We start from the raw sequence: 24,879 nt of genomic DNA, 5'->3' as shown, positions 1-24,879 counted from the left end.
TGTCACTATGGCGGTGTGTCCACTCACAGGATGAGTGACGCTGACCAATACTGTCACTATGGCGGTGTGTCCACTCACAGGATGAGTGACGCTGCCCAATACTGTCACTATGGCGGTGTGTCCACTCACAGGATGAGTGGCGCTGCCCAATACTGTCACTATGGCGGTGTGTCCACTCACAGGATGAGTGACGCTGCCCAATACTGTCACTATGGCGGTGTGTCCACTCACAGGATGAGTGGCGCTGCCCAATACTGTCACTATGGCGGTGTGTCCACTCACAGGATGAGTGGCGCTGCCCAATACTGTCACTATGGCGGTGTGTCCACTCACAGGATGAGTGGCGCTGCCCAATACTGTCACTATGGCGGTGTGTCCACTCACAGGATGAGTGGCGCTGCCCAATACTGTCACTATGGCGGTGTGTCCACTCACAGGATGAGTGGCGCTGCCCAATACTGTCACTATGGCGGTGTGTTCACTCACAGGATGAGTGACGCTGCCCAATACTGTCACTATGGCGGTGTGTCCACTCACAGGATGAGTGACGCTGCCCAATACTGTCACTATGGCGGTGTGTCCACTCACAGGATGAGTGGCGCTGCCCAATACTGTCACTATGGCGGTGTGTTCACTCACAGGATGAGTGACGCTGCCCAATACTGTCACTATGGCGGTGTGTCCACTCACAGGATGAGTGACGCTGCCCAATACTGTCACTATGGCGGTGTGTCCTCTCACAGGATGAGTGGCGCTGCCCAATACTGTCACTATGGCGGTGTGTCCACTCGCAGGATGAGTGGCGCTGCCCAATACTGTCACTATGGCGGTGTGTCCACTCACAGGATGAGCGGCGCTGCCCAATACTGTCACTATGGCGGTGTGTCCACTCACAGGATGAGTGGCGCTGCCCAATACTGTCACTATGGCGGTGTGTCCACTCACAGGATGTGTGGCGCTGCCCAATACTGTCACTATAGCGGTGTGTCCACTCACAGGATGAGTGGCGCTGCCCAATACTGTTACTATGGTGGTGTGTCCACTCACAGGATGAGTGGCGCTGCCCAATACTGTCACTATGGCGGTGTGTCCACTCACAGGATGAGTGACGCTGTCCAATACTGTCACTATGGCGGTGTGTCCACTCACAGGATGAGTGACGCTGCCCAATACTGTCACTATGGCGGTGTGTCCACTCACAGGATGAGTGGCGCTGCCCAATACTGTCACTATGGCGGTGTGTCCACTCACAGGATGAGTGGCGCTGCCCAATACTGTCACTATGGCGGTGTGTCCACTCACAGGATGAGCGGCGCTGCCCAATACTGTCACTATGGCGGTGTGTCCACTCACAGGATGAGTGACGCTGTCCAATACTGTCACTATGGCGGTGTGTCCACTCACAGGATGAGTGACGCTGCCCAATACTGTCACTATGGCGGTGTGTCCACTCACAGGATGAGTGGCGCTGCCCAATACTGTCACTATGGCGGTGTGTCCACTCACAGGATGAGCGGCGCTGCCCAATACTGTCACTATAGCGGTGTGTCCACTCACAGGATGAGTGGCGCTGCCCAATACTGTTACTATGGTGGTGTGTCCACTCACAGGATGAGCGGCGCTGCCCAATAAACTCGCCCCTCGAGGCAAAATTAATTTTTGTTTTTACTTCCCTGCGATACCTGCAGCATTGCAGGAACACTGCAATAATTATCTGTTGCTCGATCACCAACACCGGAGGCCCGCCCTTGGCACCTGAGCCCCGCCTGGGAGTGCCTCGTGTGTCACTCCTCCACCAACACTGGCACAGTGACACTGCCAGTGTGTGTTGAGAGTGCGCCGCAGGTGTTCACTGCCACCCACCGCCCACTCTCTTCCACCTAACACACCTAACCTAACCTACTTCACTACCGCCAGCCTCCTTCCACGCTGCCTAGACCCCTTCCACGCTGCCTAGACCCCTTCCACGCTGCCCAGCCCCCTCCCACGCTGCCTAGACCCCTTCCACGCTGCCTAGACCCCTTCCACGCTGCCTAGACCCCTTCCACGCTGCCCAGCCCCCCTCCCACGCTGCCTAGACCCCTTCCACGCTGCCTAGACCCCTTCCACGCTGCCCCAGCCCCCCTCCCACGCTGCCTAGACCCCTCCCACGCTGCCTAGACCCCTCCCACGCTGCCTAGACCCCTCCCACGCTGCCTAGACCCCTCCCATGCTGCCTTGGCCCCTTCCCACGCTGCCCCAGACCCCTCCCACTCTGCCCAGCCCTCTCCCATGCTCCCTAGCCCCCTTCCACGCTGCCCCAGCCCCCTCCCACGCTGCCCAGCCCCCTCCCACGCTGCCCAGCCCCCTCCCTCGCTGCCCCAGCCCCCTCCCACGCTACCCCAGCCCCCTCCCACGCTACCCCAGCCCCCTCCCACGCTGCCCAGACCCCTCCCACGCTGCCCAGCCCCCTCCCACGCTGCCCAGCCCCCTCCCACGCTACCCCAGCCCCCTCCCACGCTGCCCAGACCCCTCCCACGCTGCCCAGACCCCTCCCACGCTACCCCAGCCCCCTCCCACGCTGCCCAGACCCCTCCCATGCTGCCCAGACCCCTCCCATGCTGCCCAGACCCCTCCCACGCTACCCCAGCCCCCTCCCACGCTGCCCCAGACCCCTCCCACGCTGCCCCAGACCCCTCCCACGCTGCCCCAGACCCCTCCCACGCTGCCCCAGACCCCTCCCACGCTGCCCCAGCCCCCTCCCACGCTGCCCAGACCCCTTCCATGCTGCCCAGACCCCTCCCATGCTGCCCAGACCCCTCCCACGCTACCCCAGCCCCCTCCCACGCTGCCCCAGACCCCTCCCACGCTGCCCCAGACCCCTCCCACGCTGCCCCAGACCCCTCCCACGCTGCCCCAGACCCCTCCCACGCTGCCCCAGACCCCTCCCACGCTGCCCCAGCCCCCTCCCACGCTGCCCAGACCCCTCCCATGCTGCCCAGACCCCTCCCACGCTGCCCCAGACCCCTCCCACGCTACCCCAGCCCCCTCCCACGCTGCCCCAGACCCCTCCCACCCTGCCCCAGACCCCTCCCACGCTGCCCCAGACCCCTCCCACGCTACCCCAGCAGCCAGCCATGCCCTCACCCTCCGCCATACCCACCGGGCACGCTGCCAGAGATGGAACTCCCGGGATGTTGTGAATGTCACTCTTTCTTTGGGGTCTCCGTAAGTCTGTGCCACGAAGAAACTAAGAATAGATAACCACTACATTCTACGTCGATATTCTTGCTACGTTTGGGGCAGTTTGGTCGTTAACTCACCCTCGTTACGGTACGAGCAAGTCCGGCTGTTCCCCCAAACTACATTCATATTACAATGAATCTATATTGAAACGTTTCTCCTCGGTTGATCGTTACGAGAGAATATTTTACCAGTTTGGTTAAACTACCCAATCATCTCTGAGATCGTTTTCTTCTTCCTTCTCTATCTTGCTCTGATGAAGGCGAATTGAGCCGAAAACGCGTTTAGCATTCTCTAATTTTTTACATGTGGTTTTTTCCGCATACTTGGATTAGTGTTTTTGTAATCGTTGCTGTTATACCACTATATAGTATATACCTCTATATACTTGGTGTATATGTACGAGGCTGTATACGAGATATATAGACTTGGGTCAAGACTGAGACGCAAGAGTAACATAGAGAACAGTCAAACCATACGTCACTGGAAGAAAAAATAATCAGGGGAGACTTGATAACGCCATACAAGATTTTCAGGAGAATAGACATGACAGGTAATGCCAGACGATTTACAACTGACAGCCACCGAGCGAGGAGCTTCACATAGGAAATGAGTATCGGAATGAGGCGATGAGAAACTGGAAGAAAATCCATTCCATGAGAAATCCATGAGAAGTCCATTCTCATCGACTTGAGAATGGTCCAGGACGGACCGAAACGTCGTCGTCCCTTCACCTACTAGTGTGTGGTCTGGTCAACATAGGAATGAGCTACAAAGACATTAGAAACAATTTATTGTCAGAAAAAGTGAAACCATTTTTCGGACCTCGTACACAGCCTTCCATGGAGGTGCTACGTACCCCAATAGTTTCGAAAACTCAGAAGAAACATTGCGCATCTGTGCGTGTTGCTTTTGTTCACTTACTAGTGTGGATAAGCACACAAAATGACTGACAGCGGTCATGCGCATGGAAGCATTAAATCCACGAGAAGCAAATTATTATAATATCGAAGCCACACTTGTAAATAAGTGGTAAATAATTGAACACCCTTTATATGGGAATTGAAATTGAAATAAGTTTATTGAGGTAAAATACACACAAAGGGATGAGGTAGCTCAAGCTATTCTCACCCCGTTATATATGGGAATCTAATAGTAATATTGCCGGCAGGAGTGGTAGAAGCGACACTCAAGCCAAGTATTGCTGGAAACCAACTTTTGGGTCATTTGAACTGCGATCACTGAACTAAAATTACAAATTATTTAATTTGTAATCACTGAATGGGGTAAGTTCAATTTAATTCAAATTAAATAACTAACCAAAGTTTGCGAGGGAGCAGAAATAATTGACAATTTATACAGAACACGACTCTAAACGACCACCGACTAATTCTCACACGAAGTCTATGTGGCTAGCGAAACTTAGGTTGAGTTACCTTGAACCTTGAAGTTACCTTGCAGTTACCTTGAGGTTACCTTGAGGTTACCTTGAAGTTACCTTGAAGTTAGCTTGAGGTTACCTTGAAGTTAGCTTGAGGTTACCTTGAATTTACCTTGAGGTTACCTTGAGGTTACCTTGTAGTTACCTTGAGGTTACCTTGAAGTTACCTTGAGGTTACCTTGAAGTTACCTTGAGGTTACCTTGAAGTGTTTCTGGGGCTTAGCGTCCCCGCGGCCCGGTCGTCGACCAGGCCTCCTCGAAATATTTAAATTGCCAACAGCATTTGGTGTTATCAGGCGGTCACCCATCCAAGTTCTAACCAAACCCAACGTTGCTTAACTTCGTTAATGGGACGTGAAGCGGTGTTCTCAACGTGGTATGGCCGTTGGCATCATGCGATAGTTAAAGTTAAATTAGGTAAGGTAAGGTCAGGGTTGTTTGGGTTTGATATTGTTTGGTAAGGCTATGTTTGGTTATGGTGGGTTAGGTTAGGTTAGGTTAAGTTAGGTTAGGTTAAGTTAGGTTAAGTTAGGTTAGGTTAGGTTAGGTTAAGTTAGGTTAGGTTATGTTAGGTTAGGTTAGGTTGTTGGGTTAGGTTAGGTTAAGTTAGGTTAGGTTGTTGGGTTAGGTTAGGTTAAGTTAGGTTAGGTTGTTGGGTTAGGTTAAGTTAGGTTAGGTTAGGTTAGGTTAAGTTAGGTTAGGTTGTTGGGTTAGGTTAAGTTAGGTTAGGTTAGGTTAGGTTAAGTTAGGTTAGGTTGTTGGGTTAGGTTAAGTTAGGTTAGGTTAGGTTAGGTTAAGTTAGGTTAGGTTATGTTAGGTTAGGTTATGTTAGGTTAGGTTAGGTTAGGTTAAGTTAGGTTAGGTTATGTTAGGTTAGGTTATGTTAGGTTAGGTTATGTTAGGTTAGGTTAGGTTAAGTTAGGTTAGGTTATGTTAGGTTAGGTTAGGTTAAGTTAGGTTAGGTTGTTGGGTTAGGTTAGGTTAAGTTAGGTTAGGTTATTGGGTTAGGTTAAGTTAGGTTAGGTTGTTGGGTTAGGTTAGGTTAAGTTAGGTTAGGTTGTTGGGTTAGGTTAAGTTAGGTTAGGTTAGGTTAGGTTAAGTTAGGTTAGGTTATGTTAGGTTAGGTTATGTTAGGTTAAGTTAGGTTAGGTTAAGTTAGGTTAGGTTGTTGGGTTAGGTTAAGTTAGGTTAGGTTAGGTTAGGTTAAGTTAGGTTAGGTTATGTTAGGTTAGGTTATGTTAGGTTAGGTTAAGTTAGGTTAGGTTGTTGGGTTAGGTTAAGTTAGGTTAGGTTAGGTTAGGTTAGGTTAGGTTAAGTTAGGTTAGGTTAAGTTAGGTTAGGTTCAGTTAGGTTAAGATAGAACTGGCGAATCGCTGCTAACTGATTAGAGAGTGCCATTTTTCCTCCCAATCTACTGTGAATTTTCTCTGCGTATACATATATACGACCATATATCATATCACGAAACATATATACGATTTTAAAATTACCATCACGATAACCGTATGATTAATCAGCGCAAAACGCATCTGTACCGAGGGTTAACAATGATAACTTTTATAATAAAAATATCAATTTCAAAACACACCTGAATAATATATTAATTACTGTACAAGCGACTGATAACATTAAGAACAAATAATGACTACATAGCCATTCTAGGAAGGTCAACACAGACAGGTCAACACAGACAGGTCAACACAAACAGGTCAACACAAACAGGTCAACACAAACAGGTCAACACAAACAGGTCAACACACACAGGTCAACACACACAGGTCAACACAAACAGGTCAACACAAACAGGTCAACACAAACAGGTCAACACACACAGGTCAACACACACAGGTCAACACAAACAGGTCAACACAAACAGGTCAACACAAACAGGTCAACACAAACAGGTCAACACAAACAGGTCAACACAGACAGGTCAACACAAACAGGTCAACACAGACAGGTCAACACAAACAGGTCAACACAGACAGGTCAACACAAACAGGTCAACACAAACAGGTCAACACAAACAGGTCAACACAAACAGGTCAACACAGACAGGTCAACACAAACAGGTCAACACAAACAGGTCAACACAGACAGGTCAACACAAACAGGTCAACACAAACAGGTCAACACAGACAGGTCAACACAGACAGGTCAACACAAACAGGTCAACACAGACAGGTCAACACAAACAGGTCAACACAAACAGGTCAACACAAACAGGTCAACACAAACAGGTCAACACACACAGGTCAACACACACAGGTCAACACAAACAGGTCAACACAAACAGGTCAACACACACACACACACGTGTCCTACCTGTAATGTAAACAATCAATTGTCATTCTTCTAAAAATAATTAAAAGTACAAATGAATAATTGTAAAAAACATATGTAACTGTATGATAACAAATTCATTAAAATATCTCTGGATTGTAACTAGGAACATTGCTTCTAGGCCTACTCTCTCTCTCTCTCTCTCTCTCTCTCTCTCTCTCTCTCTCTCTCTCTCTCTCTCCCAGCCACTTGGACTGGACGGTAGAGCGACGGTCTCGCTTCATGCAGGTCGGCGTTCAATCCCCCGACCGTCCACAAGTGGTTGGGCGCCATTCCTTTCCCCCCGTCCCATCTCAAATCCTTATCCTGACCCCTTCCAAGTGCTATATAGTCGTAATGGGTTGGTGCTTTACCCAGATAATTCTCTCTCTCTCTCTCTCTCTCTCTCTCTCTCTCTCTCTCTCTCTCTCTCTCTCTCTCTCTGTCTCTCTCTCTCTCTGTCTCTCTCACACACAATTATCATCCAACAATTGGTCAGCCTCAACCACCATCAAGCAGCATTGGCTTCGTCGATGCCTACAACCACCACCATCACCCGCCCTCATCATCCAATATCACCATCGATCATCCAACTCTCCACAACTAAACGAACAAATCCACCAGGGCCGTGACGGGGATTCGAACCTGCGTCCGGGAGCTCCACAACTACCTCGTTACGGAGGCTAGTTATGACACTATCTTCCCCCTCAGCCGTCAAATCTTTCCTTATCTACTCCTTCCATCTTGGCCTTACGTCTCACCAGAACCTGTCTTCCTCCTCACGCTGTCTCTCGCCTGTCTGTGATTCTGACACCTGTCTGTCTGCGTTGACAGATCGCAAACTCGCTTCGCGTTGCAAATTCCCGAAGACATTTGGTTTGTTTTTCTCCTCTTCACTCTGGCTTCACTCTGGTGAAATCAGGGTCACAGCTCTCAAGGTTTCACTCTGGCTCTTAGAGCTCTTGTTTCACTCTGACTCTCACAGCTCTTTAGGCTTCACTCTGACTCTCACAGCTCTTTAGGCTTCACTCTGACTCTCACAGCTCTTTAGGCTTCACTCTGACTCTCACAGCTCTTTAGGCTTCACTCTGACTCTCACAGCTCTTTAGGCTTCACTCTGACTCTCACAGCTCTTTAGGCTTCACTCTGACTCTCACAGCTCTTTAGGCTTCACTCTGACTCTCACAGCTCTTTAGGCTTCACTCTGACTCTCACAGCTCTCAAGGCTTCACTCCGACATAAGCAGCTTACTTCCGTGTCTTCCACGGCTCTCAACGCTGCTCTTCTCTCTTCTTTATTTTACGAAGCTCTTCTCTGTCTCCTCCCTCACTCATACAGCATCTTTCTGTCTCCTCCCTCACTCATACAGCTTCTTTCTGTCTCTTCCCTCACTCATACAGCTTCTTCTGTCTCCTCCCTCACTCATACAGCTTCTTTTTGTCTCCTCACTCATACAGCTTCTTTCTGTCTCTTCCCTCACTCATACAGCTTCTTCTGTCTCTTCTCTCACTCATATAGCTTCTTCTGTCTCCTCTGTCACTCATACAGCTTCTTCCTGTCTCCTCCCTCACTCATACAGCTTCTTTCTGTCTCTTCCCTCACTCATACAGCTTCTTCTGTCTCCTCCCTCACTCATACAGCTTCTTTCTGTCTCCTCTGTCACTCATACAGCTTCTTCTGTCTCCTCCCTCACTCATACAGCTTCTTTCTGTCTCTTCCCTCACTCATACAGCTTCTTCTGTCTCCTCCCTCACTCATACAGCTTCTTTCTGTCTCTTCCCTCACTCATACAGCTTCTTCTGTCTCCTCCCTCACTCATACAGCTTCTTCCTTACTCATACAGCTTCTTCTGTCTCCTCCCTCACTCATACAGCTTCTTTCTGTCTCTTCCCTCACTCATACAGCTTCTTCTGTCTCCTCCCTCACTCATACAGCTTCTTCCTTACTCATACAGCTTCATCTGTCTCCTCCCTCACTCATACAGCTTCTTCTGTCTCCTCCGTCACTCATACAGCTTCATCTGTCTCCTCCCTCACTCATACAGCTTCATCTGTCTCCTCCCTCACTCATACAGCTTCTTCCTTACTCATACAGCTTCATCTGTCTCCTCCCTCACTCATACAGCTTCTTCCTTACTCATACAGCTTCATCTGTCTCCTCCCTCACTCATACAGCTTCTTCTGTCTCCTCCCTCACTCATACAGCTTCTTCTGTCTCCTCCCTCACTCATACAGCTTCTTCTGTCTCCTCCCTCACTCATACAGCTTCTTCTGTCTCCTCCCTCACTCATACAGCTTCTTCTGTCCCCTCCCTCACTCATACAGCTTCTTCTGTCACTTAATATTTACCAAAAAGCTTTTGCTGATTATCTTTCATTTTCTTAGTCTCTGTTTCTCTCTCAGGTCCTCACTTTCCCCCTTTATTTTGTTCTCTTCTCTCCCACCTAATTCCCATTCATCAGTCTCTGAAATCCCCCAATACCTCTCCCCCCTTTCACTCTTCAGGGGTAAGAGGATATACTGAACTGAAGCTACTCGACCCCCCCCCTGGCCTTTAGTGCTTGAGTGCTTTGTATTTGAGTGTGTGTGTCTGGGGTACTGATGTTACATGGAGTTTTTTTTTAAGCTGGCATGTGTGAATGTACATTATTAAGCTGTCTGTCTGTCTCTCTGTCTGTCTGTCTCTGTCTCTCTCTCGCTCTGTCTCTGTCTCTCTCTCTCTCTCTCTCTCTCTCTCTCTCTCTCTCTCTCTCTCTCTCTCTCTGTCTCTGTCTCTGTCTCTGTCTCTCTCTCTCTCTCTCTTTCTCTCTTTCTAAACATCAGCAACTCAAAATAGAGAGCACACACACAACACTAGCAAAACATTCACGAACGTGTTCTGGTGCTTATATCTCTTGCTTCATTCGTGAATGTTTGGGTACTCATTTGGTACTCATCAGGTACTCACATCCCTGTCTCATACTCAGGTCTTGTCACGATAACACTACTGCATCGTAACATTACTCAGACTTCTGTCTGAGTCTTACTCACCCATATGGGTGAGTAAGGCTCATATGAGTTAAAGAGTGAGTCTGATGTTTATATCACTCTGTCGTTTTCTTTGTCTCATCAACAGCTGGAATATATACAGGCAACACTCTAGGGAGAATCAATCCCACATTTCGGTTTTCACAAGCGTCGACACCTACCACCCTATGTGTGTGTATAGATGTATATGTGTGTAAGTATATGTATGTGTATAAAGTATATATGGAAGCTGATCAGAATTAAATTTCACCTTTGTAAATGCACATTAATGACACTATGTAAAAGACACAATGAACACTTTATGTAGGGCATACGTAAATCTGTGTATCTATGTATTTACGTATGTAGGTTAGCTTAGCATTTTAAAAGCACCGAATCACCTTCTGTGGTTGAGTGTTCAATAAACCCTTGAACTATATGTTTAACACATCTCTAACCCTGTCCATGGAGGACAGAAGAAAATGTATATATGCTGGCGATGAGTCACAATAACGTGGCTGAAGTATGTTGACCAGACCACACACTAGAAATTGAAGGGACGACGACGTTTCGGTCCGTCCTGGACCATTCTCAAGTTGATTGTATATATGCTGGTTAGCATTATAAATGTCTGGCGACGTCTGTGGTTGAAAATAATAATAATAATAATAAAAAGCTATGACGCCATATGCAATCACAATTCCCCGTGGAAACTCGTGTGAGGCCAAATGAAACCGTCTGGACTCGAATCTCACACATACAAGACAATCTTTCACAGATATAGATTATACTTTAAAGAAAATAGAGTAAAATGAAAAAAGTGTGCAGTCTGGGTAACCTTTAAATATTAGCTAAGCTTCCTAACATCTCACGGATATCCTGTCCTTGCCAGTGGGAGTGAAGGGTATGAGCAAATTTCATACTTTCATTTTATATCTAAAATACGAAATAACGAAGTGTTGTATGTCTGCTTATTCGAGGTTGGGAGCTAGACGCCGCTTGAGACCAGATGCATGTGGGTAGTCTCACTAAACTTAGTAATGTGATATGACTGTATGACCAGTGGTTGGTATCAGCCCCCACGTCCTTATAGAAGCAGGATCGAGTCGTAGTGACGAGCAATAAGTTCTATAAGGTCTGAAATCGGGCCTTAATTACCCACGAAGTGTTTTCCAGTTTATATGAAGGTCGAGTGATTACAACACTTGATTTGTTTTGTAAACAAGTCGATAACACTTATAAGTGGTTCCCACAAAGTGAGGTGATTTGATGAAATGACTATGCCCAAGCTGACCACCAAGTGCCGTCGGGACGGTGGGGAAATAGCCTCGTCTTCCATCGTCTTTTTGTACAGTCACGGTTGGTCAAGTGGTTAAGGTACCAGTTACGCCAGTTGCATAGTGCTCCTGGCTGTCTGGGTTCGAGTCACTTCAGGGGTGTGGAGTTAAAAAAAAACTTTTCACATTTGTGTTCCTCACGTGTGCCCCAAAGAATGAGGTGATTTGATAAAATACCATGCCCAAGATTACCAACCGAGTGCCGGCGGGGGGATGGAAATAGCCTCGGCTGCCATCCTCTTTTGTCCGGTCGTGTTGGTCGAGCGGTTAAGGGATCCTGTACGCCTGCAGAGTGCTCCTGACAGTATGGGTTCGAGTCACTTCTGGGGTGTGAGTTTTCAGTTACATATATGCTTGGGGACCATTCAGGCTATATATATATATATATATATATATATATATATATATATATATATATATATATATATATATATATATATATATATATATATATATATATATATATAACCTAAAGGTAAACCTAACCTAAAGGGTAAAGCTAGTCTGGTGGTCAACGTGGCATCATTCCGTCTCCCAAAAATCATAAAATGCTGAGAAATTACGACAATAAATGGAGACATACACACCAACACATGTCAACACATCCCTCTCTCTTTGTATGTGCGCTCACCTCTTTGTGCTCACCTAATTGTGCTGGCTGCGTCGGGCATTTGCTCTTAAGCCCCTATATCAGCCCCGCTCCTGTGCCAGGTGAGTCCACTACGGGCTCTCCATAGCCCGTGCTACTTAGAACATTTTGTTCCCAGTAGCTGAATCTTAAACAACAACATCTTAAGCCCCGCCTTTAGCCATTATTAGTTGATTAAGATGACCATTTTTTCTCCTGTTTTGTTATATTTGACATTGAATATTATGGATGGAATTGGATTCGATAACTTTCTTTTCTTAGTCCGTTCCATTTATTTACGATTGTGAGGCTGAAATGACTTATTTTCTGACATCTCTGTTTCCAGTTTCCAATTATGTCCTGTGGTTGTGTGTGGTTATTGTGGTGATGTGTGCTTCTGGTGTCACGTGTCGCCTTGTGTCCACTCCTAAGTTTTTCTCTTTCTCAGAAGACGCAAGTCGCCGTTCCTTCAGCCAGAAGTCTTTTTGTTAATGTCTCTGCTTGTTCAGCTGTTTTTGTCTCTCTCTCTTTCTGTCTGTTTCATTCTCCTTGTCTCTCTCTCTTTCTGTCTGTTTCATTCTCCTTGTCTCTCTCTCTCTCTCTCTCTCTCTCTCTCTCTCTCTCTCTCTCTCTCTCTCTCTCTCTCTCTCTCTCTCTCTCTCTCTCTCACTCTGTATTTCTGTCTGTCTCTCTATCTCTGTGTCTCTGTCTCTATGTATCACTCTCTGTTTCCCTGTCGTTTTCTTTGTCTCATTCACTATCTCTCTGTCCGTGTCGCTGTGTTTCTTTCTTTATGTTTATGTGCGTTTCTTTGTCTCTCAAAGTCTGTCTCTTTCTCTGCCACTCTTGCTGTGTATGGGTGTCTCTGTCTCTCTCTTAATCTGTGTATGTGTGTGTGTGTGTGTGTGTGTGTGCGTGCGTGTGTGTGTGTGTGTGTGTGTGTGTGTGTGTGTGTGTGTGTGTGTGTGTGTGTGTGTGTGCGCGTGCGTGTGTGTACTCACCTAGTTGTGTTTGCGGGGGTTGAGCTCTGGCTCTTTCGCCTCTCAACCGTCAATCAACTGTTGTACAGGTTCCTGAGCCTACTGGGCTCTATCATATCTACACTTGAAACTGTGTATGGAATCAGCTTGCGGGGAGTTGTGTGTGTGTGTGTGTGTGTGTGTGTGTGTGTGTGTGTGTGTGTGTGTGTGTGTGTGTGTGTGTGTGTGTGTGTGTGTGTGTGTGTGTGTGATGACAAATTCTTTTATATTTACCACTACCTAACGCAGCCATTGAAGGCTGGATCAAACTGATAATCTTGGAGAATGAGAGGGCATTTGAGTCACTCCAAGGAAATTATACCCAAGTGTTTGCAGCTCAGAGTTGGTAAGCCCCGCGAGAGACATCTCTACCTCACGCTAACACGTAAATCATCACCTTATCACCCAGCAAATAAGGACCTCCTCATAGACATCTTGTGAACATCTGGCCTCGCGTGACTAAGGAAAACCAGGCCAGATGAAAGACCAATCCCCAAGAAAGACCTTAATGACCCAATAACAATGAAAGTAACAAGAAAACTACTCCAACTTTCATCATTACTCTCTGAGAGGAAATCTTCAACTGAGGGTAAGGCCAAAGTCTTAGAAATTTTGCTGTGAACGAAGAGCAACAGAAAAGATTTCACTGTATTGGCGTCTGAATGCTTCCTTAAGATACAATTATTTTGTATATATCGTCCTATAATATTTTTAAATGTTGTAACTTATCGGATTGAATTTATTATAATACAGTAATTCAAGTAACATATTAATTATGATAAGATAAAATCTTAATTAAATATTTTAAAGATATCCAATATAGTAAATTAAATATAATAAAAGTCAAAATAACAAAGAGGCTAATAACATTAAATAATAATACAAAAATTACATTCTAAACTGACTTAAAAAACGGCAAGTTTAACTATAATGACAAATGTATAATGTCACCACATTGTAGCGTCAACAATCAAGAGCATTAACGGCAGCCTCTCATTGTATGAGGTTACATATACATTGTACATGTAACAGTATAACTTTGTATAATAATAGTATATAATATATATATATATATATATATATATATATATATATATATATATATATATATATATATATATATATATATATATATATACATACATATATATATATATATATATATATATATATATATATATATATATATATATATATATATATATATATATATATATATATATATATATATGGGTCATTCTGGCCTAGTTTTACCCTCTCTCATCATTCTCCTCATGCCTCTTCTCCCTCTCTCTAGTCTCCGTGACACTCGGTATTACCATGGGAGATGGAGAGGGAGAGGGAGGCGAGAATAGACAAGGAAGGAGAGAAATAAGAGAAAGCTGGGAAGACAGAGAAGTGAGAGAAGAATGGACAGAGGAATGCAGCCACAAAAGAGTGAAAGAACTGAGAGAAGATAAAAGATGCAAAGCAGTGGTGAGGGGGCTAAAGAAGAGAGGGAGATGGGAAGGACTGAATAAAAGAGAGAGAGTGAAAGGATAGGAAGAGGAGAGGAAGATGAGAGCATGAATGAGGACGAGGTAGTGGCGGTTAGATCGATAACTCTCTTATATCGGCTCTGTAATGAGACGTCGATGCTCTAAGTGGGCTGCAGGTCTTGTTCTGTCTCTCTCCCACCTCCCTATCCCTTTTCCCACCTCCCTATCCCTTTTTCCACGTCCCTATCCCTCTCCTCACATCCCTTCCATCCTCATATACACCGGTTTTCCTCATGTTTTCAATCCTCCGTTCCTATTCCTCCGTCTTTCCTTTCATTTATCGTTGTTTCACATTGCCTTCTGTTTCCTCTCTCCGCTCCTGCCCCTGTCTTTCCTATCTCTCTGGACACAAACATTTCAGTAAGTCGAGCCGCTTGGGCTTCCTCGCCACAACCACTTCACCTGAAGCTGCTTACCTGGAAGACTCAGAAGCTCGACTCTTGACGTGTAAGGAAGACCTGGTCGACTGGGGGCTTCATCTACCTGTTGTAATTCCTCTTGTGTGTTTCTACCATCGTGTTCATCTTTCTTTACGTTCTATGTTTATTTTTTATGCTATCTCTGTGCTACACCTTCTCTCTCTCTATCTTTACTGCCAGAATCAATAACGTTACCTGGTTGATACCTGGTTGATGGGGTTCTGGGAGTTCTTCTACTCCCCAAGCCTGGCAGGCTTGACTTGTGAGAGTTTGGTCCACCAGGCTGTTGCTTGGAGCGGCCCACAGGCCCACATATACCTGGTTGATGGGGTTCTGGGAGTTCTTCTACTGCCCAAGGCCGGCCCGAGGCCAGGCTTGACTTGTGAGAGCTTGGTCCACCAGGCTGTTGCTGGGAGCGGCCCGCAGGCCCACATATACCTGGTTGATGGGGTTCTGGGAGTTCTTCTACTGCCCAAGGCCGGCCCGAGGCCAGGCTTGACTTGTGAGAGTTTGGTCCACCAGGCTGTTGCTTGGAGCGGCCCACAGGCCCACATATACCTGGTTGATGGGGTTCTGGGAGTTCTTCTACTGCCCAAGCCCGGCCCGAGGCCAGGCTTGACTTGTGAGAGTTTGGTCCACCAGGCTGTTGCTTGGAGCGGCCCACAGGCCCACATATACCTGGTTGATGGGGTTCTGGGAGTTCTTCTACTGCCCAAGCCCGGCCCGAGGCCAGGCTTGACTTGTGAGAGCTTGGTCCACCAGGCTGTTGCTTGGAGCGGCCCGCAGGCCCACATATACCTGCTTGATGGGGTTCTGGGAGTTCTTCTACTCCCCTAGCCCGGCAGGCTTGACTTGTGAGAGTTTGGTCCACCAGGCTGTTGCTTAGAGCGGCCCGCAGGCCCACATATACCTGGTTGATGGGGTTCTGGGAGTTCTTCTACTGCCCAAGCCCGGCCCGAGGCCAGACTTGACTTGTGAGAGTTTGGTCCACCAGGCTGTTGCTTAGAGCGGCCCGCAGGCCCACATATACCTGCTTGATGGGGTTCTGGGAGTTCTTCTACTGCCCAAGCCCGGCCCGAGGCCAGGCTTGACTTGTGAGAGTTTGGTCCACCAGGCTGTTGCTTGGAGCGGCCCGCAGGCCCACATATACCTGGTTGATGGGGTTCTGGGAGTTCTTCTACTGCCCAAGCCCGGCCCGAGGCCAGGCTTGACTTGTGAGAGTTTGGTCCACCAGGCTGTTGCTTGGAGCGGCCCGCAGGCCCACATATACCTGGTTGATGGGGTTCTGGGAGTTCTTCTACTCCCCAAGCCCGGCCCGAGGCCAGGCTTGTCTTGTGAGAGTTTGGTCCACTAGGCTGTTGCTTGGAGCGGCCCGCAGGCCCACATATACCTGGTTGATGGGGTTCTGGGAGTTCTTCTATTCCCCAAGCTCGGCCTGAGGCCAGGCTTGACTTGTGAGAGTTTGGTCCACTAGCTGTTGCTGGGAGCGGCCCGCAGGCCCACATACCCACCACAGCCCGGTTGGTCCGGCACTCCTTGGAGGAATAAATCTAGTTTCCTCTTGAAGATGTCCACGGTTGTTATTGGTAAGAATTGGAGGAAATCCTTTCTGCAGGCGAGGAGTCACAATAACGTGGCTGAAATATGTTGACCAGACCACACACTAGAAGGTGAAGGGACGACGACGTTTAGGTCCGTCCTGGACCATTCTCAAGTCGACTTGAGATCATTAAATCTAATTAATTTCCAAATGTTCCAAATGCGAGTCCTCCTAGGAATGAAAGATCGCAAATAAATTGACATTCTTGATAATGACATCGCCACCATGATGGCACCATGGCTGATCGCCTTGTGTTATAGGTTCCAGCCTCCGGTTTTTTCCTGGAGAACACGTCCATGAACGTCTGTCATGTGCCGTCAACTTTTGTCACGTTATGAAGGACCTGATTAGCAGACAAAGCCACAACGAGTTAAGACTTAGAGATGATGAGTCTTCCAAGGCTCCCAAACTCATCAAGAGTCCAATAAATGATGAGGAACAAGTCATCCGCATGAATCTTCATTATCCGGTGGATAATGAAGAACCAAGTGCACTTGTGCAGCTCCTAATTTGGTTGCCCAACCAGTGCTGTCAGGAAGCCACAAGAGCGCCTCTGTAGGTGTCGTCGCTGCCTTCCTCTTCACACTCATTAAACAAGAGTCAAAATCTTCTCAAAATTGCAATAATTTTTTTTTTTACTTTTTTGAAGAAAATTTGATTTAAAACTTTTTCATTTATTTCTGTAATTAAATATAAAATGTCAATACAGATAAACACTTAATGTACATCTTGATGTTTTAAGGCGATTGGTATTTAAGATTAACAATATATTTAAATTTTAAACAATGTTTATCATTCTTTTTGTTTTTATTAATGATAACATCATATTGAACAAACTAGAAATTACTTCAAAATAAAGTCAAAATCTATGACTTTTTCATTTGTTTAGTTTATATCAACAATATATATTTAGGCTTAAATATACCACGAAAATGTTTTTGGAAATTTATACCAACAAAAGATAAAAGATTAAATCCTTGTGTCTTTATCATTTATCAAGATAATTTCGTTGATAATGCGAATGAAATATAATATAAATAGGCATCAAACACGTCAATAATACGTGGCAAAACGCAACAGTTAATTGTAAGGAGGTAATGGTACCCCTTCTCACCCTTAACCATCTCACCCTTAACCATCTCACCCTTAACCATCGACTCCACATAACACAAGAAACACATGAACAAGGGCCGTGACGAGGATTCGAACCTACGTCCGGGAGCATCCCCAGACGCTGCCTTAATCGACTGAGCTACGACATGATCAATTTGATGCATCACGCTATTGTGATTTCTGTGTGTAATGATGGGTAACGCTGGCACAGTGCCGCCCCCAGGCCTCCTGAGCCTTAATTGGCACCCAGTTGTTTAGAAGATCGTCCCAGAACACACACAAGAATGTCTGGAGTCTGTGTTGTTGCTTAAGACTCGCTATTTGGAACAAAATGTTCCAAGTAGTACGGGCTATGGTGAGCCCGTATGGAGTCTGTGGCCAGCATTTCCTTAAGCAGGTCACTGTCTTGGTCAGCGGTATGGGAAGCCGATCCTGGTGTCGTGAGAGACCTGTTGGTTACCACTCCTGAATGACAAGGATTTTGGCTTATCTTGAGATGATTTCGGGGCTTAGTGTCCCCGCGGCCCGGTCCTCGACCAGGCCTCCACCCCCAGGAAGCACCCCGTGACAGCTGACTAACTCCCAGGTACCTATTTACTGCTAGGTAACACGGGCATCAGAGTGAAAGAAACTCTGCCCATTGTTTCTCGCTGGCGCCCGGCATCGAACCCGGGACCACAGGATCACGCGTCCAGTGTTCTGTCCACTCAGCCACCGGCAGAATGATCTCTTAGAGCACAACTGGTGGTTCTTCAAGGCTCGGAGCCTTTTGTGCAAGAACAATGAAATATATGAATATTTAAATTAGAGAAATGCTCGTTTAATATTAACTGGAGGCGAGAACTATTGGAATTTCTGAAGTTTAATTAAGTACCTTTGTCCCCTTTGTAAATTGTAAACCTGTTTACTGCTATAAAAATGTAAAGGAATTTATTGGAAAAGATAATTTTTTTTAAACCATCTGAACTCAGTGGTTTAAAAATATTCCATCCAACTTTTTATTCCAATTTTCCAATTAATTAATTTGTCTATTACAACCTTATCGTGGATAATACCACTTTATTTACTTGACCCTTCGGAGCCTCCATACCTGTGTAAATGAGGAAATGTATATGTTATCTCTCAGAATGTTTGGTAATATGTTTATTGCTTGTGATGTGTTTATATGTATGTATTAACACGATGTACTGAACGGGGTGAGAATAGCTTGAGCTACCTCATCCCTTTGTGTGTATTTTACCTCAATAAACTGATTTCAATTTCAATTTCAAAGTCTCCAAATACAGATCACAAAATCAGCCGCCCGCAGTTCCGCCCTGCGAGCAGCCGCGTCTAACAGCCTGGTTGATCAGTCCAGCAACCAGGAGGCCTGGTCGACGACTGGGCCGCGGGGACACTAAGCCCCGGAAGCACCTCAAGGTAACCTCAAGGTAACCCACTGAACTACCCACACCCACAATAGGGACAGATCCTAGGGTCACCCACCCGGTGCTCGGGTATATCTCTCTGTCTGTCTGTGTCTCTTTCTATCTAGCTTTTTATCTGTCTTTCTCTTTGTTATTCTCTTTGACTTTGACTTGATGGACCTCTGTATCTCTGACCGTGTGTCTCTGTCTCTAGCTGTCAATCTGCCTGTTTCAATCTAACTCACTTTTTCTCTCTTTCTCTCTATCCCTGGCTTTATCTTGGTCGCTAATTGTCTGTCTGAGTATCTCTCTCTCTCTCTCTGACTCTGTCTGTCTGACTATATCTCTCTCTCTCTGTCTCTGTTTGTCTGTCTGTCTATGTCTCTCTCTCTCTCTGTCTCTGTCTGACTATGTCTCAGTCTGTCTGACTATGTCTCTCTCTCTCTCTCTCTCTGTCTATGTCTCTCTCTCTCTCTGTCTCTGTCTGACTATGTCTCAGTCTGTCTGACTATGTCTCTCTCTCTCTCTGTCTCTCCGACTCTGTCTGTCTCTGTCTCTCTCTCTATGTTCGTTTTCTCTACATAATCGCAAACATTACCGTCCCTTGCCCCGTCCTTCACTCCGGCCAAGAACACCACCGTCACCCGTCTAAGAAACAGGACGGTGTTACAGGAACTAACTGTAGGCGATGAGCAACAATGCTCCTTATGCCCCTATCGCCTGCCCAACCTCTTAATCTTTAGAGCTCAAAGTCGTGTGTGTAGAGGATGAGGTTCTCACCTTTATTCTCCAGCAGAGGAACTGGAGCTTAAAGTGATATAATGGTTTTTGCTATTGTTCTCTGTGTGTCTTGTCGACCAGCGAGTTTGCTTGTCGTTTGTTTCTTGTTTGGCGCATTCACAATTGTCAGGGGCATCAGGGTGAAAGAAACTGTGCAAATTTGCATACGAGGAGTCACGATAGACTTGAGAATGGTCCGGGATGGACCGAAACGTCGTCGTCCCTTCACTTTCTAGTGTGTGGTCTGGTTTGTTAATTTGTTTCTGTCATGGATGGGAATCGTACCCGGGCCTTAGGATAACGACCCCCGGGCGCTGTCCACTCAGCTGCGAGGCCCCTAATGTAGGTATGTGTGTGTGTGTGTGTGTGTGTGTGTGTGTGTGTGTGTGTGTGTGTGTGTGTGTGTGTGTGTGTGTGTGTGTGTGTGAGCGTGCGTGTGCGTGTGTGTGTGTGTGTGTGTGTGTGTGCGCGTGCGTGTGTGTGTGTGTGTGCGCGTGCGTGTGTGTGTGTGTGAGCGTGCGTGTGTGTGTGCGAGTTCCTAGAAGTGTTACTTACAACACAAAGTTCAAACACAAAACACAACTTTCACGTTCTGATGACCCAACACACAATGGCTGGCTGGCTGGCTGGCTGGCTGAGTGGACAGCGCTCTAGACTCGTGGACCTTGGGACCGGGGTTCGATTCCGGCCAGCTCTCGCATTTCCAGTTAGGCTCAAGACGGTCTCAAGTGCATACATACACTCTTTTTACTCTCATATTTTTCGTATCTGTCGCAGTATCCTTTACACCACTGACAAGTGCGTTATATCACTACATTAAGTTAAACAAATCCTATTTGCTTCAACACATTCGTAAAGTGTTCAGCACTGTGCACTTTTATAATTATTAATACTATATGTTACACACACAGAAACCACAATAGTGTGATGCATCAAATCAACAAGTCCACCAGGGCCGTGATGAGGGCTCGAACTTACGTCCGGGATGATCCCAGACGCGGCCCTTGTGGATTTGATTCATTTGATGCATCAGGCTGTTGTGATTTTTGTGTGTATTGAAGTGAGGGCGAAGAGATTATCTTCTTGAGGTTATCTTGAGATGATTTCGGGGCTTTAGTGTCCCCGCGGCCCGGTCCTCGACCAGGCCTCCACCCCCCAGGAAGCAGCCCGTGACAGCTGACTAACACCCAGGTACCTATTTTACTGCTAGGTAACAGGGGCATAGGGTGAAAGAAACTCTGCCCATTGTTTCCCGCCGGCGCCTGGGATCGAACCCAGGACCACAGGATCACAAGTCCACCGTGCTGTCCGCTCGGCCGACCGGCTCCCTACCTGCATGGGGGGGGGGGGAATTGTGTAAAACCCTGGTTTGAGTCTCGGAGAGGCTGTATGATCCAAGTGAGGTCACTAGAACTCCCGGTTACAATACTTTTAACCATGTCGTGACCTAGTCGACTAAGGCAGCGTCTGGGATGTAAGTTCGAACCCTCATCACGGCCCTTGTGGATTTGTTCACTTTATGTTACAGTTTTGGACATACTTTGACCTAAAGTAAGCTTGTGTGTTCTGGTTCTCTTAGAAATCTTATTTATTTGCAGTTCGTGGGTGAGACATTTAGTGAATTTATTCAATCAATTTATTCACTTAATCACTTTCAAACAAAACAAAAAGAAAACGAGGGTCTGTGAGGGAAAATTTCGTACGTAATTAGTTGTGATTTGCATGTAAATTATTAGTTGTGATTTACATGTAAATTATTAGTTGTGATTTGCATGTAAATTATTAGTTGTGATTTACATGTAAATTATTAGTTGTGATTTGCATGTAAATTATTAGTTGTGATTTGCATGTAAATTATTAGTTGTGATTTGCATGTAAATTATTAGTTGTGATTTACATGTAAATTATTAGTTGTGATTTGCATGTAAATTATTAGTTGTGATTTGCATGTAAATTATTAGTTGTGATTTACATGTAAATTATTAGTTGTGATTTGCATGTAAATTATTAGTTGTGATTTGCATGTAAATTATTAGTTGTGATTTACATGTAAATTATTAGTTGTGATTTACATGTAAATTGTTTGTAAGTCTTAGCCAGGGACGAGGCTGCCTCTGAATTTACAGATGTTTGGTAAGTTTTTTTACAAGCCGTCCTCGTAAACATTTCCTGAATGCTCGTTAAACCAGCAACTGCTGCATCCTCTTCATTAATAACTAAACAACTTTTTTCGCTCAGCCCATGACCAGGCCTGGCTGGTCTAAGCTGAGGCCGCTGCTTGAACGATCCTAGTCTGAGGACCTTATTATCTTACCTTGCTGTTACCATGGGATGATTTCGGGGCTCAACGTCTCCACGGCCCGGTCCCCTATCAGGTCTCCTGGTTGCTAGACTACTCAACCAGGCTATTGCACGCAACTCGTAGCCTCACGAATGGATCACAGCCTGGTTGATCAGGTATCACAAAACTGGTAGTATATATTTCTAATTTGCTTTTAATTTATATCAAAATATGGTGTTTGCCATGACAGAAATATATATATATATATATATATATATATATATATATATATATATATATATATATATATATATATATATATATATATATATATATATATATATATACACATATACACACACAGGATACAGATGTTTGTCGATGAAATTCTCAAAAAAAAATTTATGACCAAAAGTAAACGGTTTCTACTTTTGCTTGAAAGGTTAACATGGAAAAAAAATTGAAAATCACTTCTTCACTCAGTGCCTCAAGCATATAAATGAAATGTGGGAACCGACTGTGAGATTTATATTTATTTAATTTATATGAATTTATATTTACGTTAATTTATATACTTCGATAGCAATTTGTATAATGATAAGTGGACTGTATTTCTGCAATAATCTCAATCTCACAAATCGATCCTCTACACATTAGGGGGGTTTATATTTATATATATGCAGCCAATCAAACTACAGTAACTACATACATTGAAGAGGTTCCTTATCTTATAGTACAGCAGGTTAGTCCACCAGGTATAACTAGGGTGTAGACACCAAATTATCCTCTTTGAGGTAGCTTCCATATCACCCAGTAACTGGTGCACAAATCTTGCTTCCTCGTCTTGACCTGTCAAAAGTGCGCTAGCTGTGAAGCCAGAATCCTATATATGACAAGTATATCAGAGAAAACACTACATGGAACATGAAGACCTGGCTTAATTACCTTTAGTTTGAGGCGATTTCGCGATCTAACCGGGTCACCCTATATCCTGACATTAATGGCCATAAATGAATGATAAACGGGTTTCGGATAGACTTAACTTGAATTGTAGACATCGTGTTGGAGATGGTACCTTTGGTTTCCATAACACTACGTCCAAGTAAATTTAACAGGAGCCGTATTTGCTCCTGTGTGAGCCTCTGGTCTCAATATACAATGGCTGTTTAACACTCCATACTATTGACGTTACTGGCCGACATTGTCCAGAATGATAGGAGCCGAATTTGCTCCACACGTCTCGGAGGTGACACAACAATGGCTCCATCCTTCCTCCCTGACGCCTGGCTTACATTGTCCAGATTTCAGAACGTGATAGAAGGGTCACATTTACTCTACTTTAATATTGATAATTAAGTTAATTTATATAAGATGTTTTATGATGGTAAAGTCCAAAGACTAATGTATTTAAGAATAATTCCAAGCAGAATAGCTGGTGAATTATAATAGTATGTGGTGATGATATCCCGTTTTCTTTAGACGGTAATTCCACTACAAGTTACGTTTTCTATGGGTAACTTGTTGGTAATACAGCTATTATCTGTATGATTATTAAATGGTGTCGGATTTTCCGACATAATTCCCCAGGGGCTGCTCACGGGTCGAAGTCCTAATTAGAACAGACGAACACCGATACTCCTCCTTCGAATTATTAGATTAATTTGATGTTAGTAGTTAGTAATCACACATTTGTGTGTCTGTTCGTACAGGACGGATGTCCCGTACTAGAGTTGCAGGGGTTAGAAGTCTAATGCGATTTCATTTCCCTGTCAACTCTTGAAAGGCTAATATTCAAGCCTAATTACATATTATTTAACCCAGAAGACTGGATGTGATCAAGTACTACAGTCAAGTATGATTCAGGGACTGCAGTGAGATCAGTGACATTAGATATAACTTGAAGTTTGTTCAGGTAACTGGTCACTGATATATAAACACTGAGGCCCATGGAATACATCTTGATTAAATAATAAATGTATCAAATCAGTCATCAAATTTATTGGGGTTTAATTTAGTTAATTGATTCAGAAGATTGAATAGCTCATCATTAAAGTAAAGTATGGTTCTGAGACTGCAGTGGGTTCAGTGACATTGGTCGCAGTGACTTGTAGCTGTTTTAGGCTACTGTTCACTGATTTGCCACTGAGGCCTCATGAACTCATCTTCAGCTTTAAATGATGATACTAACATCAACTTCTGTTACTATAGTCAGCTGTAATCTCCTTAGTATAATGCTACTGGAGAAATATAATCAGCTGACAAATTTAGATTTCTATTGGTATTGTTTATCTGCAGGCATAGGTCTCCTCAGGCTTGATATTGGGCCTGAGAGTAATTTACCTCCTGCAGAGTTTAACATGCTTATACCCTGATATTTAGTAGGGCTACCAATGAATTGATGGTAGTAGTCTGTCCCCACAAGGACAGCCATTTGGCATTTGATTTGCTCAAATTTACCTGCAGCTGCTTGATAATAGCTTCCCAGGTCAGCATAATCAACTGTTGATTGTTGTGACAAATCTTCACATTTCTTGATCTGTCTTGTTAAGTGGCCTTTAAGACCTGCAAGGGTTCTTTTCATTCTCCCTGCATTATCCATACTGGTTCGTTGGTGAAGCCTTGTGGGACTAGTACTTGGGCTGCTCATAATACTGAACAAGCTCTAATGGTAGCCTAGGGTAAATTCTGAACTCACTAGGCAATAATCCTACCTCTACTAGAGGTTAGCACTTAAAATTAATACACATTATATATATATACAATCATAC

The 24,879-nt window shown here is 45.1% G+C and overlaps 1 protein-coding gene and 1 pseudogene across 1 annotated transcript in view; both read right to left on the bottom strand.

Annotated features, from left to right (window-relative positions):
- Positions 1–24,879, bottom strand: part of LOC123771328 (small conductance calcium-activated potassium channel) — a 623,340-nt gene that overhangs the window by 372,976 nt on the left and 225,485 nt on the right.
- On the bottom strand, positions 4,935–5,053 carry LOC123771424 (5S ribosomal RNA; annotated as a pseudogene).

The sequence above is a fragment of the Procambarus clarkii genome, chromosome 54 (assembly GCF_040958095.1).
Source record: "Procambarus clarkii isolate CNS0578487 chromosome 54, FALCON_Pclarkii_2.0, whole genome shotgun sequence".
NCBI classification, from domain to species: domain Eukaryota; kingdom Metazoa; phylum Arthropoda; class Malacostraca; order Decapoda; family Cambaridae; genus Procambarus; species Procambarus clarkii.
The sequence above is the reverse complement of the archived record's forward strand: the minus strand, read 5'-3'. Positions and strand labels throughout refer to the sequence as shown.